Below are 18,243 nucleotides of genomic sequence, written 5' to 3'. Positions count from 1 at the left end.
CTCAGGCCTTGTCCAGTGCCAGAGAACAGCCCCAGGGCTCTGCCCCTACCTGCACAGGAAGCCAAAGGAACAGCCAACTCTGAGGACAGCATCAGGAAGTGACTAGTGGACAGGGCGATGGCTGTGGCTCAGGGTCATGGCTGGGAAACTCTGAAAGGGAGGACTCTGAAAGCCGTGTCAAGTCCAAAGGCCAAAGCTGGATGCAGAGTCTGAGAGGCCTTTGGCAGCAGAGGGTATCCCTAAGATCTCCCTCTGTCCTGCTTGGGTATCCCTAAGGCTCCCGGGTCATTTGTGAGAGCTGGGGTCTATCCTCAGACTGCTTCCTCCTACTCCTCCTACCTCTCGACTGACCTCCTGGCCATTCAGATGGACTCCTGACCCTTGGTCATGCCTACCTGTCAGGACCGCAGGTGACAGGGCCGCATGCCCGGGATTGTGCCCTGCCCTAACCCCTGCTTGCTTACTGGGAACACTGGGAACCCCTGCTTGCCTACCGCTGCCAAAGTCCTCTCAGACTCTGCATCCAGCTTTGGCCCTTGGGCTTGACACAGCTTTCAGAGTCCTCCCTCTCAGGGTTTCCCAACTATGACCCTGAGCCACAGCCATCACTCTGTACACTAGTCACTTCCTGACCCTGTCCTCGGAGTTGGCTGTTCCTACAGCCTCCTGTGCTTCATGCCTTTTGAGCCCTAGGGCTTCCAGACCAAATTCAAAACCCTGAGAGGGGAAGGACGGAGGGAAGCGCCATTTTCATGGAGTGTGTGTGCTCCCATATTTACTTTAACCTCTCAAGAACATTTCATGAGGCCAGGAGTTTTGACCTCAAAGAACAGAGCCAAATTCCAGAAAGACATCGTCATCCCTCTGAGTATATCCTGGAGTGAGTGGCTCAGGATGGACTAATCCACAGTCCTGTGGCCAGTGGCCAGTGCCCCTCTTTTGTAAGACTTTTGAAATTGTAGCAATATATTTGGATCATTCATCAACATCTTGGTGCTACCTGACATATAACCCCTGTTTCAAAATCCATGTTTTCTTCTCTTCCCTTCTTCCTTCCTTCTCTTCTTTCCTTTGGATCAGGGCAGCAAGCTCCCTGGGTCTTTTCTCATGCCCTAATCATCATGGAGGCCCCAACAAGGAAGCCATCCCCTTGTACCTTTGTGCCCTGTATTACCGAGGGAGGGGCAGAGAAGCAGAAACAAGGTGGGGTGCAGTCTAGCTCCCCTCCCTCTGCTAGCTGACCTTACGCAGTTTATCTAGGTAAGGTACTCCTTGTACCTTAGTACCCCATTTGTAAAATGGGCATGCTGATCCTCACCCTCAAATCTTGTAAGGGTGAAAATAAGAAACTGACTATAAAGCCTTTTATATGTTATCTGGCCTATATCATTAGATGCTCAGTAACATCTAATGAACAATCAGCCTGAATAATTTCAAGTGTATATGCTTCACTATGCCTTTAAAGGCAAAGGGAAGAGGAGAGTTTCGATATTCAGAGTCCAGCCCTTTTGTGGAAGATAGAGTTGGGGTTGATTCTGACATTACAATATCACTGCTCTCAAAGGCCAGGCACCAGAAGCCCCAGCCAGGAACCCACCCTGCCTGGCTTCGGATGCCCATTGTTCCCCTCACAGCTGTTTGCTTTGGGGAGAGTGGGTTAACATCCCTGGGCCTGCATTTCCTCCCTTGTGAAATGGAAGTTATAGTACTGCCCAAACCACCAGGTGAGAAGTAAACAAGACAATACTTGCAAAGCGCTTAGCACAGTGCCCGACACCCACTAAGTGTTCAATAAGGGCTCACCATGATTATTTTCAAGTGTGTCCCATCTTATGCAAGACACAGCTCTGGAAAAGTTGTGAAACCAAATCCCGTTTTCCCACTAACTGACTTCATCACTACACTAAGACTTTATCTTTGCCTCTGATCATTTGTGGAGGGCAGTGACTCTGAACACCTCAGCACCAGGCTTCCTGCCTCCTCCCAGCTCCATCTCCTTCTCATGCAGTGGAAAATAAGAAATGTAGGTGGCGTGAATAATGATTCTTTATGGTACTTATTTGTTAAATGTAGATTTGTTCTATTCATATATCAATCATCTGTTCTATCAATCATCTATTTGAGAAATGCCACCTATAATTATTTCCTCTTTCCCTACCGTGGGTAAAACAACATATAACTGATACAACAAACTGACTATAGTTCTACCAGTCAACAACCTGCCTTTCACCTGAGGTGTTTTGTTTTGTTTGTTTTTTAACATTTTAGAGGTCATAAACTTTCTTGAAAATCTGATGAATACCAGTAGGCTGTCTCCCCAGAAAAAGAACATGCTTACATACTTGTACAGTTCTGCATGTGGTTTAGCTGGGGATTTAAGGGTTCTCTGAAGCCCACCAGAGACCCTGTGAAGGACCCTGTGGAAGCCAGAGCCCAGCTCTCCTATGTAAATACCCTGTGTCGCAGGATAGCGCATGGCGCGGTGGGTGTGCACTGAAGCCCTCCCCACCATATTTGGACCCCTAAGTCTGGCAAGCCAACCCACCCTCTCGCCCACTGCCAGCTGGTCCCACCCACCCTCCTACGGTATCCTCCCTCCTGTGGCGGGGCTGGCTGGCCTGTGTCCCTCCCCGTGGCTGTCACCTTACCTTTGTCCCACTGCTTCCCCACCCACATATCTGCATCTGACCCACAGTGCAAGTATGGAATGAGCTCCTCTGACTGATCAGAGCAGGGCTCATGGAGGATGTGGAGCTCAAGCAGAGAGAAGAGAGGCCCAGTTTTCAACTCAGAGAAACCACAGAAAGCACAGAAACGTGAGCTCCAGGTGCAGCTGAAGTCAGAGCTGTCAGGGAGATTGGAACAGAGACTGGAACGGTGTTCCAGGCTTGATTTTTTTCCCTCCCGTCTGATTGGAGATTGAAGAAGTCAGCAGTGGCAAAATGCCTGGTTCATGAACCAGAACTGCCTGGGTTCTTGGTCTCAGTTTTCACATTGACTAGGTGTGTAGCTCTGGGCAGGTCACAGGTCGCTTCAGCAATCCAGCCTCCATTTCCTCATCCTTAGAGTCAGGAGACTGAAATGCTGGTGGCACTGGGGTGAGATGGACTCTCTTGAACAATGCAGGTGTCAGCCCAAGTGGAAAATGCAATTTAGCACACCATGTTATGCACCCTGCCCATGTTCATACCCGCTTTCATCCTTCTGAGAATCTCATCCAAGGCAGTCATTCAAAATACGAGGGCAGTATGTCTAAGGATGTCCATCCTGATGTCAGCTCTAATATGGAAAAGGCCCCAGTGTCCCAGAGTAGAGGAGTGATTACGTATGTCATGTTGTGTCTGCTGGCGGCATTTTATGCAGCTCTGAGAAATGATCAATGTGGTGAACATGCTTCCGATACAATCCAGCAGTCAAAAACCTCCTCCTGCTCCCATCCTCCAACGACAACACACCTGAAGGGCACCAATTCTCACCCAGGGGCCACTAACCAGCAAGGCCACGCCATTCAGTTACCAATCGTCACTGCTTCTTCCATCTCAGCAGCATGCATCCTTAGAGATCTGTGAAAAATGCAGGTGTGGAGTTTAGATTCTGACTCAGTGGCCCTGAGCTGGGGAGTCTGCATTGTAAGCATCTGTCCAGGAAATTCTAGCAAAGGATCAAAATCCGTGTACTGAGAAATGCCACCGTGCTTCAGTCCTAGCGCAGCATATCCTTACATGGCACAATCCAGGCTGTCGTACCTCTTCTCTTCATCAGTGAGATATAAAGCCTCTATCAGGGACTTCAAATTTGCATTTATCCTAGAACTCACTGCTAGGTAAATCTGCTAACTATGTGAGACAGAAGGCTGCTTAATCTCTGCTTTGAGATTCCCCAGAACAGCATCCACAGCCTCAGACAAGGCCCTAGTCTGTTTTACCCCTATTAGTTTAACAGGTCGTACTTTCTGCTTTGCTTTGGTTTCTCCTACTGCATTTTTTTTTTTTTTTTTTGAAATGGAGTCTTGCTCTGTCTCCAAGGCTGGAGTGAAGTGGCACAATCTCAGCTCACTGCAATCTCCGCCTCCTGGGTTCAAGCAATTCTCTTACCTCAGCCTCCCAAGTAGCTGGGGTTACATTTGTGTGCCACCACACACAGCTAATTTTTGTATTTTTAGTAGAGACAGGGTTTTGCCATGTTGGCCAGGCTGGTCACAAACTCCTGACCTCAGGTGATCTGCCCAACTTGGCCCCCCAAAGTGCTGGGATTATAGGTGTGAGCCACTGTGCCAGCCTCTCCTACAGCATTTGAAATCCAAAACTATTCTGAGCCACGTTATGCAGTTTCCCAAGATTTACAGTGACTTTTACAGGCAGTAAATGTGACCTGAGTTCAGATCCTGGCTCTGAGCTGCCATTCTATAAAAAGAGAATAATAATATACTTACTTCATAGAATTGTTGTTAAGAGTAAAAAGAAATAATGCACGCAAAGCTCTTAGCACAATGCTTGCCACCATTATGATTATTTTCCTGTTCTTGGGGGTGAACAGTGGGTCTTTTCTTTGACATGGTCTTTGCAGGAGGCAAAGCTCATTGTTTTGATCATTGTAGGGGCCATTTAGTTCTGCCCTGTTCCCCCATCCATCCTACAAGCTTAACCTTGGCCTGTTGACAAGACAGACAGTCCTTGTCTCACTGGCCTTGCAATGGGGTGAAGGTCATTGTGCTGACCCACTACCCTGATGATTTGTCTTGGCCTGCATTGCTAGATGGGGAAAGGCTGTATGTTGGGTCAGCCATACTCACTATCTCCCGGCAGTGGCATGCTGACTAGCACTAGGGCTGAGGCCAACCTCTGTCTCAGTATGCTGGAGCCAGCTGGAGAAGATGCTTTTCTGGAAGGTGTCAGAGCCCTGTTTTGTGTTGAAACAACAAAAAAAACTGCTGTGTTTACCCCTTCCCCATCTAGCGGTCAGCCACCCAGCCCAGCTTCTGGTCCTTCCACTCACTGTGACTCCTCACACATCACACCCACATGAGGATGCTTGCATAGACATGCATGTATACACATACACACGCACATGGGCACACACACACCTGCCCTCATCTTCCCCATCCCTGTTACTACTCTTCCTCCTCCAGGTTAAATACCAGCAAAGGGAAAAGTGGGCACTGACAAAATGTGTAAGCTGGCAGGATCTAGTCTAATTTAGAGGTGGATAACAAAACCTTACAGCCAATGAACAGGACTGGAATCTGATAACCCACGAGAGTGTGCTATGGTTTTCTGTTGAGATCTCTATAATTTCTCCTCACAACCACTCCTCTTTTCGATCAAAGATAATCAAAGTAAGATTATTCTTCTTTACAAAATAAGTCTGGTCTCATTACCTTTGGTCTTAATTACTTATGTAAGTACAGCAAGAATGATAATTGATCACCTAGGCCTTTTTAAGTTTGCTTTGCCGGAACTTTTCATAAGGAATCTCAGATTGTACTTTTGAAAGCTATGAAACCAGGGCAAGAACTAATCATCAGATTTTGCCTATAGTACCTACAGATTTGGGTGGATCTTCTCTTCTTGAAGTTCCCAAAATATGCTAAGGCTCCTGGGCCTGGCAGGAAGTGACCTTCTTTTCTCATCTGTAATGCCAAGGACACTGTAAGCCAGGTACCAGACTGGTTTTCCCTAGAAGGTATTGTAAGCACTGGGTCCATCAAGTCCACTTCAATTCCTTAAGACTGCCTGGTCATATCTGATGCATCATTTTCAAATGTGATGTTCCAGTCAAAGCCTTGGTTATATTACCAGTATTTCCTATCATGTCCTGTTACAAGGAGGACAGATTCTTAGTTAACTTGTGCAAATACATATATTCCATGAAGATGAGAACATTCAATAAGAATTTTGGTCTGGGCATGGTGGCTCATGCCTGTAATCCCAGCACTTTGGGAGGCCGACGCAGGCAGATCACCTGAGGTCAGGAGTTCGGGACCATCCTGGCCAGCGTGGTGAAACCCCTGTCTCTACTAAAAATATGGAAAAAAAAAAAATTAGGCATGATGGCAGGTGCCTGTAATCCCAGTGACTTGGGAGGCTGAAACAGGAGAATCACTTGAACCTGGGAGGTGGAGATTGCAGTGTGCTGAGATCGCGCCATTGTGCTCCAGCCTGGGTGACAGAGCGAACTTCTGTCCTCCTCACACCTAAAAAAGAATTTCTGAATTCTGGAGGGGTTAGGCAGGGAGAAAAAGATAAATGCTTCATTTCTGTTTTAAAAAAGAACAATCTACTAAACTGTTGTGAGTTCACAGATAGCTTAAGAGAAAAGGAAAAGGGATTCCTTAAAGCTGGGAATAATATTCCAAACAAAAACAATAGTCATCCTTCATCAGTTCGTTCAGTCCCATGTAATTAATCCTTGCTCTGCTTGATCTTGGGTCAGCAGTTTTAAGAACCTATCAGCTTCTTCACCAGAGGTTTAGAAATCTGGATTAAGTTCAATGGTATGGTCTAAAAATTACTGAAGCAGGGCTGTGTGTGGTAGTTCACGCCTGTAATCCTAGTACTCTGGAAGGCTGAGGCAGGCAGATCACTTCAGGTCAGGAGTTCAAGACCAGCCTGGCCAACATGGTGAAACCCTGTTTCTACTAAAAATACAAAAAATTAGCCAGACATGGTGGCATGCGCCTGTAATCCCATCTACACAGGAGGCTGAGGCACAAAAATCACTTGAACCCAGGAGGTGGAGGTTTCAGTGAGCCGATATGGTACCACTGCACTCCAGCCTAGGTGACAGAGTGAGACTGTGTCTCAAAAAAAATAAATTGATAAAAATTTTAAAAAAGTAAAAATTACTAAAGCAACCCCATCAGAAGCCTGCACCCCAGATGACCTGACATAGTCCCTGTTTGTTGAAGACAAAATATTCTGATGGCAAACATGGTCAGAGAAGAATCAGAATAAAATAAAAACTGTCCGTGGATGACAAGAGACTTAAAATGGCCATAGTTAAAGATCTGATGAGAGTGCATTTGACAAGGAAATTTGGCAATTTCTGTGGCACATGTGTTTTAAACAATAACCAAAATTATGACTGATAACATTATACCAGGACACATCATCAACAGCAAGTATACTGACAATTTTCTTGGAAGTTTATACAATTTCTGAAATATTTATACAAATAACATTTACCTACACAAGAGTAACATATAATATACATATAAATATATATGGTATACGTGCATCTACCCCATACAAATATAACATAGGGAAAGTAAAGCATCTCTTTTCTGACAATACTTTCTACGCAATTCAACATATCAAATAAACCTAATTTTTTTTAATATCTCTTTTTGCAGGTGAAAGAAAAATTCTTTTGAGATTTCCCAGAGGGCTTCTGGGAAATATAAAAGTCAGTCCTAGATCAAGATTTTACTTAGAATGTGAAGTAGGCACTAGCAAATTGTCTGTCACATACCAGTATTATCTAGCAGACTAGCAAATTCTACGAATATATCATTTCATGTTTTATTGGTACATATTGTTTCATAGTATAGTTCTTCGTGTGGCAAAAAAAAAAAAGCTATTAACATGCCCAAACATATGTAGCCTCTCTGTACTATATAAAAATAAGTAGTCAAGAGTATATAAACTTATGCTTAGTAATTAATGTTACAGTAATTTATTTAGCAATCGTCTAGTAATGAATATCTGTTGCTTAATTTAACCTGACATAGGTCTAAGGTTGCAAATTACAAAAATTTTGGAAACTATTTTTAGTCAGATATTATAAAACATAATTATTATTGAAGTGTCCATTTATAAAACTTTTATCTCACATTAAACTAATGCACATGTTCTTAACATATAGTATCCTTGGGTTGTTGATCAAAATTTCAAAATACACTAGACAAAGATAGCTATTACCTCAAATTATTTTCCTGTTAACTATTTTTACAACGTATCCATTTTAGGCAAGTATCTAAACAAAAAAAATCACAAAAATCAAAAAACCTAGGAAAAAAGTTAAATACAAAATGTATAATTGTATTATACTCAATGCTGATGACTCAAAAGATACAGCTGGTTTTATTAAACCAACAATATTAAATTATTCTTACTTTCAAATGGTTTACCTAAATCACGTGAACTTGAAAAACATTTGGATTGGCTTCTATATTTCTGATATTTTAAGGAATATTTAATTTAAGCCAATTTGAATAGAGGTCTTATAAAAGATTTTATAAATTAATTTGGTAATGCTATCCAGAGGTAGGAAAATATCACATATGCATACATACATGCACATATAAACATACAGACATAGACAAATAAAGACCATTTCACCTTTTATTCTGAAATTTTAGCCATGAGTTATGTAAACACAGTAAAACAAAGCTCACTGGCCTACATCTGTATCATCATTGGCTCTCGTCATTGCCCCACTTCCTGTTTCTATCTGAATTGCATTTTGACAGATGGGACAAGTTAAGGTTACCTGCTCAACGTGAAAGCTAAAGCTTTTTACAAATATTTGTGGAGGAGACTTTTAAGATTTTCTTTTGCCCTGATATGTAGTTGTCTAGCAGGGATCCCTGAATACCTTGAGACCCGCAGTCAGGACAGGGGTCTAAAGTTCCCATGACTGTAGAGAGTTGAGGGGCTGGAGTGTCGGTGGTGGGCAGAGAGATGGAAAAGGGGACATGCTGAAGGATCCAGGGAGCTGAAGGGAAGATGAAGGTGGTAAGAGGAGGAGAAAGGAGCAAAAGCAGTGGGAAAGGACAGGCCTTTGAGGGGCCAGCTATAAGTCATTGAAGTTCTAGGTTATTCTGAGTAAATCATGCCAGCAAGAAAGGAAGCAGACAGAGTTAGTGCCATTATTGTGGGGTGTATAGTCAGCTGGGCTTCCAGAAGAGGGTTTTCAGTCCACTGAGAAGCTCCCACGTTATTAACTAATGACTTCTCCTGACAAAGACACCTAGAACTCTAACCCAGCCCTGGTTTGCCTGAGTCTCTAACCCAGATTATTCTAGAGTAGAAGCCTCCCCAAAGAACCAGGAATGCCTCCTCTCAAGGGTCAGAGAGTGATTCTGTACTGAAAAAGAGCCAAGAAGACATCCATCCAGGAAGATTCTTTCTCAATAAGTACCTTTCAACCTAAGAACGCTGGTACTGTAACCCAGCCTCAGTGAGCACACTCAGAACCTTCCGAGTCAAAATGTGTCTTTCAGTGGACTACCATCTGGAGCACTGGGTTGCATCAGGAGTAGAACTCACCCACGGACTTCCCAGCCCCTCAGTTGGAGTGAAGACAAAGCCTTCAAAGACACACACTCGGAGTCCTGAGTGAGAGGTTGAGGATGCAGTCATAAATCTGAGGCTGCCCAAGCCACAGCACAATAACTTTTTTTTTCTATGTCAGAGCACGGTAAATATTAAAGACAAAATTGGCCTGGTGCGGTGTATTTTGGGAGGCTGAGGCAGGCAAATGGCTTGAGCTCAGGAGTTTGCAACCAACCTGGGTAACTTAACAAAACCTGTCTCTACAAAAAAATACAAAAATTAGCCAGGTGTGCACCTGTAGCCCCAGCTACTTGGAAGGCCGAGGTGGGAGGATTATTTGAGCCTGGGAGGTTGAGGCTGCAGTGAACCCTGTTTGTGCCACTGTACTCCAGCCTGGGTGACAAAGCGAGGCCCTGTCTCAAAAAAAAAAAAAAAAAAAAAAAAAAGTTATTCATGTAACTTGTTAAGATGGTAAAGAAAAGTTTTTTTTTTTTTTTTCTTTTCTGAAAAGGTATCTCTCTCTGCTGCCCTGGCTGGAGTGCATTGGAGCAATCTTGGCTCACTGCAACCTCTGCCTCCCAGCTTCAAGCAATTCTCCTGCCTCAGCCTCCCGGGTAGCTGAGATTACAGGAATGCACTAACATATCCAGCTAATTTTTGTATTTTTAGTAGAGACAGGGATTTCACCATGTTGGCCAGGCTGGTCTCGAACTCATGACCTGAAGTGATCCGCCCACCTCAGCCTTCTAAATGCTGAGATTACAGGCGTGAGCCACTGCTCCTGGTCTTTAGACTTTATTCAGGACTATTGCAGTAGGGGTACTCCCACTTGTCCTTGTGATATTCGGAGTTGAGCCAGATTGCAATCAGGGAGAGGGATCGGGTTCAACACCAAATACAAGGACAACTATCGATTTATAGCCAAGGTGCAGAGGGTGGTGAATGGATGGAAAATTACCAAGAGGAGACATCAAAGGTAGGGGGATCCTCGCTGAACTGACTTAACAGGATTCTTGCTGAAGGTAGGCCAGCAGGTCAAGATGATTAGATATCAAGGGATGGGGGATTCTCGCTAACCTGACTTAGCAGCATTTTTGTTAAAACTGGACTAGGCAGGCCAAACATGAGCCCAAGGACAAGAGCTAAGAAAAGGGGGCTCAGAGGAACCTGTCTCCTGTTTGTTGAAAGAGAGAGTCTTTGTCAGCTCTTAGGGAGTATTTGTTATGCCAAAGAGCCCCAATTAACTGGTTTGATAATGGGGCTCTCACAGATTCATGGACCAGGAAGGGAAGGACAGGCCAATTTTCACCGTTTACCAAAGGGAATGTAGGTTGCAGTTAGAGTTTGCAGCTGGTGTAGCCAGACCTCAGCTCTTGGGGCTGCCTAGACCCTCAGGGATCCTGGCTTACACATAGTAAGTGCTAATTTAATATAAGGCAGGTGAATTAGTGGTTTGTACTAGGATGAAGTTCTTTGTTCATTTTTTTCTTAGTTTTCTGTGCATAAATGTTCTCTTAAAAACAGAAAGTGTCTTTAGAAGCACAGAGTTAAATCTTCCCCCTGCTTTGGAGGTAAGTGCAGGTGACCCTGCTGGAGGAAGAGAGCTGGTGTCGAGAGCAATTCCCCTGGGAGGCAGGCAGCCAAGGTTCCACTGCAGCAGCTCCACCTGTGCTCCCACAGTGTGACCTCGGCCAAGTCACCTCCCCACCCTCAACCCCACTTCCTGACTGTAGATGGAAGCTATAACGCTGCTCCTGGCCCCTGAGGGTGGGAAGCAAATGAGGTGAGAGGTTGCTGGACATGGAAAAGTGGTTTGCCTAAGGATGGAGCTGAATGATCTGGACTCACCCACCTGAGTTCATGGTAGATGTTTATCTGTTTATTATCTTTCCCCTACTAGAAGAAGGTCAGCTCCATGAGTGTAGAGGCCACGTGGATTGTTCACCACTTTATAGCCAAAGCCCGGAGTCGTGTGGGGCACTATCATCGGCACTTATCGGCAGTTTGCCAGACTCCATCAGTCTCCTCCACTTCTTCAAGAACATAATGGTGATCCAGAGAAAGGGAGTCCTTTGGCCTTACCGGCCGTTGGCTGCCCCTGTCCTGCAGGGGCTGGAAGGCAAGGGCAAGGAGCTGTGGCCCCAGAGGGAGGACTGGGTGCCGGCAGAGCCTGCCTCCCATTAGGAGTGCGGGAGACCTTCAGTATCCTTCAATTCTGTAATTCTGTGCTGGAACACAGAGTAGGCAGTACATACCTGTGAAAGGAAGGAAGGGAGAGAGGAGCAAAAGGAGGAAGGGAGAAGGAAGGTGAACAGGAAGGAAGGGTCAGGAAGGGAGAGAGGGAGGAGGGAAGGAAGGAAGGAGGAAGGAAGGCAAGAGGGAATCTGTCTCCCCTAGCTAGCGGTACCACCCCCTTTCCTGCCACTACCCCACCTTGGCCAAGTTCTGACCAAGCCCCCCTCCTCCCCAGACTCAGCTGGGCTCTGGGATCCGTGGTGACAGGCCCAGCCACCCCCCACTCCTCCCCACAAGCCCTTCCCTCCTCTCACAATGGGTGCCTGATGGTGTCACCTGATACAATCTGGGAGGAGGGTGAGGCCCTGGCAGCCCTGGGGCCCTCAGACTGTGAGCAGAGGGCTGGGACCCTGCAGAGCCAACTGTGCAGCCAGCCAGGCTGGGAGCCCTGCCCTGTGCCCCAGCCTTGCAGGGTACTTTCCCGCAGAGAGAACAACCCAGCACCCTGTACTTGGCCCACACCTCCCCCTCGGAGGCTCCTGAGGGCCCTGGACAAGCACCAGCTGGTCTCCCGGCACACCTAATGGGAGGCAGGCTCTGCCGGCACCCAGTCCTCCGTCTGGGGCCATAGCTCCTTGCCCTTGCCTTCCAGCCCTTGCAGGACAGGGCAGGCAACAGCCGGTAAGGTCAAAGGACTCCATTTCTCGGGATCACCATTATGTTCTTAAAGAAGTGGAAGAGTTTGATGGAGTTTGACAAACTGCCTGTAGGTTCCAAATGGCTGGGTCAACCCCAAAACACAGTGACAGAAACACATGTAGCCTTGGCAACTATCAGATTTGGGTAAATTCAGTGACAAAGTGTAGTCTAGCTTCAATTCGTTGCTCCCTGACTGTTCTCGATGCTAAACAGCAATGCATTGTTATTTCAAATTGGCATGTAATGCCTTTCAATGAAACCTGATCCGTGGATGAAAGTGACAGAGCCATGTCATGACAATCCACAGGTGCTAATACAGACAGTGGACTTCGTAACAGTAAGGTCTTGGCCTGTCATCAGACAGGAAGCCAGAGGGGCCACCAAGGAAGAGGCTTGTCATGCGCCCCTCCCTTGAGCTGGTTGCATTTTCTTTCAGTTTTCCTCAAAATTTAATTAAGCATCTGTTGAGCATCCAAGAAGTAAAAGGAGGAATGACAGGTGGAGCCTGTGTTAAATGCAGTATGAAATGTTTACTCCAGCAAGAGACAGATAGAAAGACTGACCCACTGCCCACGCCACCATGATGCCATAAATATTAGCCTAACTGGTGTAATGAGATTATGGGTTACTTCCCCCCCTGGTTCACAGGTTTTCTCTAAAAGGGAAGGATTTCATCAAGACAAGATCCAGTCCTTCTGTTTCCCAGATCTAGGATTCTCTCAATAAATACCTGTTCCACCTATGACGTACCAGGCACAATACAGTAAGAAAAGATGCATGGGTACTTGCCCTCGAGTAGCCTACATTCTAGTGGGAGGGATGGTTGAATAATAGAATCAATGCAAGCATGAATGCTTTGATCAAGGGTATGAAATAGATAATGGGGCACGAGGTCCTAGTTTATCTATGTGGTCAGGAAAAGCCTCTCTGAGGTGACATTCCTGCAAGACCCAAAGTTGGGGGAATTTCAGACTGGGGAATTTACACAAGGCAGGTCCCAGGAAGAAGGAAGGAGGGGTGCCTGTCTGTGATTGGAGTATGGGGTGTGGGGAGTTTGGAGGGAGAAGGGCCTTGTGGGCCATGGTGAACAGTCTAAAGTGCATGTAAGTGCCCTATGACAGGACGACATGCCTGTTCTAAGTGGATTGCTTTGGCAGTTGTGTGGCGTTGGGCTTCAGGAACAGGACAGGAATGGGGCAGAGAGACCAGTTAGGAGGTGGCTGCAGAAGTCCAGGGGAGGGGGGATAGAAACTCCACCAAGGGCAGCAGTGGCGGAGGTGGCAGGAAGAGGGCAGATTCGAGATCTATTTTGGAGACAGACTGGCTGATGGATGGTTTGGCTGGGGGCGAGGGTGGGGGCCAGGAAGGAGAGGGAGGCAGCAAGGGTGGTGCTGAGTTTCCGGCTTGAGTACCACACTTTCCCATGTCTGTGCATCCTCTAGAAAGACTTGCTTCAGCACTGTACCAAAGTCCAACCTCCATCTCAGCCTCCTCCTGCCTAACAGTATCCTCTCCGGTCCAGGAAGAGTCATTACCCTGCTTGTTCAGATAGAAAAACTGAGGCAAGCATCAGCAAAGCACACTGCCCCTTAGGCAACCAATTGTATGAACCAAAGAGCCAGAGCTTGAACCGCAGGGCTGCCTTGGGTCGCCAGAGTCGCAAAGATGGAGGGTGATGTCCAGTTTTATGATCTGTCATGTGGTGTGACCTTAAACAAGTTGTAAAACCCCTCTGAGCCCCAGTTTCCTTATCAGTAAGATGGAGGAAATAACAAGCTCTGCCTCACAGTGTGGCTGTCAGAATGAAGTGAGGGCACAGGCCCTCCACAGATATTAGTACTGCTCTGCAGATCACAGAGCTCACACACGCGTCTGCTCTTTATGCACGTGTGTGCACACACTGTATCTGTGTGTGCTTGTGGGCACAAAGCTGTTTGTGTGCCGACATCACAGCCACAGCCAATGACTAGTCCCTGCGGAGGTTTCAGGTTAAGACAGTAGCGTGTTTGCTTACATGCTTCTGTTTAGCCTCCTGAGCCATGCTTGCTGGTTGAAGTAGAAGCTTTTGTCCTCACTGGAACATGAGTGAGTTGTCGAGTTTGGAGCCAGCTGTGAAAGGCAGGTGGGGGCTGAGAAGGCTAGGGCTGGAGGAAGGGAGCTGAGGAGGAAGAGGAGGAGGAGGCCAAAGAGGGCCTAGGATGGAACCAGGGCCCAAAAGGAAATGCACACTCAGATCTGGAGTCTGGTGCACCCAGAGCCCCTTCTGTGGGTGGCTATAGGAGCCTCTCCCAGCCCCCTCTCCACACCCGCTTCACTGAGACTGCTTTATGTTCCTGTTCCCAGGAGGCAGCTGGCACCGAGGGAGGCTGGAGGGGTGGTGGGGCGGGGCTCCCCACTTTGTGCCCAGAGCCATTCGAAGGGTGTGTCCCAGCAGGGCACACACACAGTGATTAGGGGGAGGGAGGAGTGGCATTCACCGTCCACTGCATGACCCAGCCGGTGGGCTGGACAGCAGCCAGCTCTCCCCAGGCTCTTGGCTGCAATATCACTGGCCCTGGCACCACCCATAGCCTACCTGGACACTCCTTCCAGTCCAGAGGCTGGAGCCCTTCTCAGAGGAGCCGCCTGGGGGCAGGCTGGGTTGGGCACCTCAACTCTGTGCACCCCTCCCTCCAGCTCCCTCCCACACCCCGCTCCAGCTGGGTTTGAAAAGGTGCTCCCATCCTTCCTCCTCTCCAAAGCAGGCCCTGCCCTGTACTCTTTCGGCCAGAAGCTGCACCCATAAACTGGCTCTACCCCATAGACCCCCACCTGTTGTCTTACCAATGAGAGAACCCTCCTAACCAGGCCAGCTGCTGGCTTTCCCCAGGGACTCCCCCTCCTGCCTCCACTTCCCCACCTGACACTGCATCCTCTCCTGCTCCCTGCAGGACCTTCCAGGCCTGCCCAGCCCCACGCCTCCTGGAGCCCTGTCCCTGTGAGCCTGGCTTACTAACTGCTCTGCAGAAGCACTGCCCTTTCCTTGTGGACCCACAGGGTGCTGGATGCACCTTGCCCCACTGTCCAGTACGCCTGAGCTTTATCTCCCTGACAAGACGAGAGGCTCTGAGATTGGCACTCCACGGCACCCACCCCACTCCACCCAGGCTGTTGAGGCAAATCCTTTATGGGCACACCGCAAACACTTCTGGATTCATACTGATTCCATCCAGGTCATGTGTTGGCACCTTTACCTCCTGGGTCTGTGAGTGTAGTGTGGAGTTATGCTTCATTGGATATTTAACTAGTACCTTTGTGGACAAAGGGATTTGACTTCTCCATCTTTGGCTTGGGTGTTCTGGGAGTACCTGGTTTTTGATAAAAAGCTATGGAGTCATCGGTCTTGGAAACTGTCCACCTGCTCTGATGAAGCACTCTCATTTCTTCCCTTCAGCACCCAATTCCCTGACCTAGCAGCTTCTCCCCACCACATCCTGGCCACCCAGCCTCTCTCTACCCCCACGCAGCAGTCCACTGCCCTCTTTCCACAGCATGGAGGGTCTGACGCACTCATTCTAATCCACTGTGGAAACACCTGCTGCCCTGCCCGCAGCAGAAGGTATTTACAGTTTAAAGGGAACCACAGAGAGATCTGACCCTTCCTGCCTTCCTGAAGCAAGTTTGCCTGCCTGTCTGGGGCAGGCTCCCTGCAGGTCATTCCTCAAGAAGAAATGAATCATTAACATTGGGATTTCAGGCAAGGGGCGCCTGTTGGAGGAAATGGTTTTGCCTGAACCATCTTTCTGGGGCTCTGCAAATCACAGCCTCATCACTGGGCCTTCACGGCCAATGTACCTTTGAGATTTATTTCTGGTTTTAGGTTGCTTTAAAGCTCATGGCCTGCCCTGGGAAGAGTGGCAGAGGCCACGGAAGGCCAAGCACCTCACTGGACTCCTTGGTTTTGTGCTTGTTCCCCATGGCACTGGGGGAAGGTGGTCAGCAGGAAAGATCCACTCCCCTGGCTCTTCCCCCATTTCTGAGAACAGCCAGCAGAGAGTTATCAAGGCATTAATGGTTATTTCCCCCAGGTGACCAGACAGTTCCAGGGGGAAAGAGGCCTGACAGCTCCCAGCTGGCCAGAACCTCCCAGGTGGCAGTTTTCAAAAAGGCCATGGTGTGTGGCTTGAAGGAAAGGCCTGGGAGAGGGTGTTTAGCCACACCTGTGATTGGTGACGGGACCACCCTAATGCAGACTGCTGGAACCTCCAGTTGGCATTTCTGAGTCAGCCTGCCTGATATGTGTATTTGAGGGGAAGGGGTGTTGGTAGGTCCCACCCACAAGGTCTCATGACCCCCAGCGGAGGAGGGAGCTGCAGTTCTGTGTTTGCTTCCTGCACTCCCTCTTTTGCTGTTACTTGAAGGATTGCTCTGCAGTGTTTGATTTGGTTAAGTTACACTCACGACCCTGTAAGGAGAAAACATATAATTCTAGTAATTTTATTGGGCTTAGGTTTCAGGCAAATGGAAATAAAATTGCCTCTAAAAAGACAGACAAGCTGAATTGAATAAAACAACAACAATAATAATAAAAAGCCTCTCTTGCTTCGAGATAAGTGATAAGTCATTTTGTGAAGTACTAGAAAGAGGGGGGAAAACCTCACAAAAACAAAAAACAAAACAACAAAACAAAAAAACGGAGGAACCCAGGAGAAAAGAAAAGCTCCTCCGCCGCCTTTGCCTTTATTTCTGCTTTATCTTCTCCAAATTGCTTAATTTGGTGTCATAAAGTGAAGCGTAACGCGCGACTGGTGAGATCGCCCTGTCCTGCGCTTGACAGTACAGGTGGACCAAAGGGGCTGCCGGCCAAATACTTCTGGTTGGAGGGAGGGGTGGGAGTGCTCGCTCAAAACCACTCCTGGAATGGCTTAACTCGCCCAGCACGAATCAATGACAACCTCCCGCCGGCTGCGGCAGGCTCCCCCGAGCAGCGCGGCCGCGTGGATTCCCAGCCCGGGACCCTGGCGGCGCTCAGGACACGGCCCGGGCACGAACGTGGCGTCCCCCAGGCGGCCAGGTGGGTCTGCGGCGGCCTCGGTCCCCCTCGGGGCTGGGATCCCGGCTGTGGGGAGCCCAGCGGCCGGGCTGTGGGGAGGGGGTGGGGAGGAAGCCCTTCCGGGAGAGCTCCGCGGGCGCTGCGGGCATTCTCGCTCCGCGCCTCGGGGACCCTGTGGCCGGGTAGCGCTTCGGGGGCCGCGGGGCGGCTCCAGCTGGCTCTCGCTGGCGCGGGTGGCGGCGTCCGCAAGGCGTTCAATCCCTCGCCTCGCGGGAGCTCTTGCGGGGCGTGGGGCCATGCACCTCCTCCGAAATAGGAGCGAGGATCTGGAACTCTGCAGAGAGCAACTCTCGCAGCTGCCCCATCGCCGCCGGCACTCGCCGGCGGGCTCCTTTGGGGCAAGGGGCCCGCGGAAGGAACGTCAGGCCACTCCGAGAGGGAGTTGCGGATGCACATTGGTAGTTTAAATTGTCTCCCCCAAGAATGCTTGGTGTCCCGGAGCGTCAGATGCAAAACTTGGGAGCGAGGGGGGGGTGGGGACAAAAGCCTTGGCAACTTGGCAAAAGTCGAGGTCCGGAGATACGCGCAGAAATTAAAGGAGCGGTTGGCACAAGTCCAGCTAGGCGCGCAGCGGGAGTCTCGTCAGGTCCTTGGGCTCAGATCGCTGGCTGAGCCGGGTGGGTGGGGGGCCCTTCCCTGGGCGCCAACCTGGGGGTGAGTGTATGGGAGCACTCCCACCTGGGCGGACAAGTCAGGCTGTAGTCTCCAGGCTCCGGAGGCCGCCCGGTGTGGGTGGCGCAAAAGGACTGACCCCGTGCGTCCCCACTCCGGCGGGCTCCCGGGACCGCGTCACCCTCTGGAGCGCCTGGGTCGCTGCAGGCGGAAGCAGGGACCGCGGGGCTGGCCGGGAAGGAGGATGGAGAGAGCTTCCCCCAGCCCCGCACTCGCGGCCCCCGCCGCACACCCCGCATGGAGCATCAAGCGTGGGGTGCACTACTCCAT

The 18,243-nt window shown here is 48.9% G+C and overlaps 1 protein-coding gene across 7 annotated transcripts in view; it reads left to right on the top strand.

Moving 5' to 3' along the window:
* The window catches only part of ZBTB7C (zinc finger and BTB domain containing 7C), a 367,127-nt gene that overhangs the window by 247,002 nt on the left and 101,882 nt on the right, over positions 1-18,243 (top strand). The window contains exon 1 of one of the 7 annotated variants that reach the window (XM_032259406.1): positions 12,194-17,262. The exons of the other annotated variants lie outside the window; for them this stretch is intronic. The gene's annotated coding sequence lies outside the window, so the exon portion shown is untranslated. Of the gene's footprint in view, positions 1-12,193; positions 17,263-18,243 lie in introns of those variants that run through there. 7 annotated transcript variants of the gene reach the window in all.

Source organism: Sapajus apella, unplaced genomic scaffold, assembly GCF_009761245.1.
Source record: "Sapajus apella isolate SASKATOON/1434 unplaced genomic scaffold, GSC_monkey_1.0 scaffold109, whole genome shotgun sequence".
NCBI lineage: Eukaryota > Metazoa > Chordata > Mammalia > Primates > Cebidae > Sapajus > Sapajus apella.
Note: the sequence above shows the minus strand (reverse complement) of the source record. Positions and strands in the feature narration are given on the sequence as shown.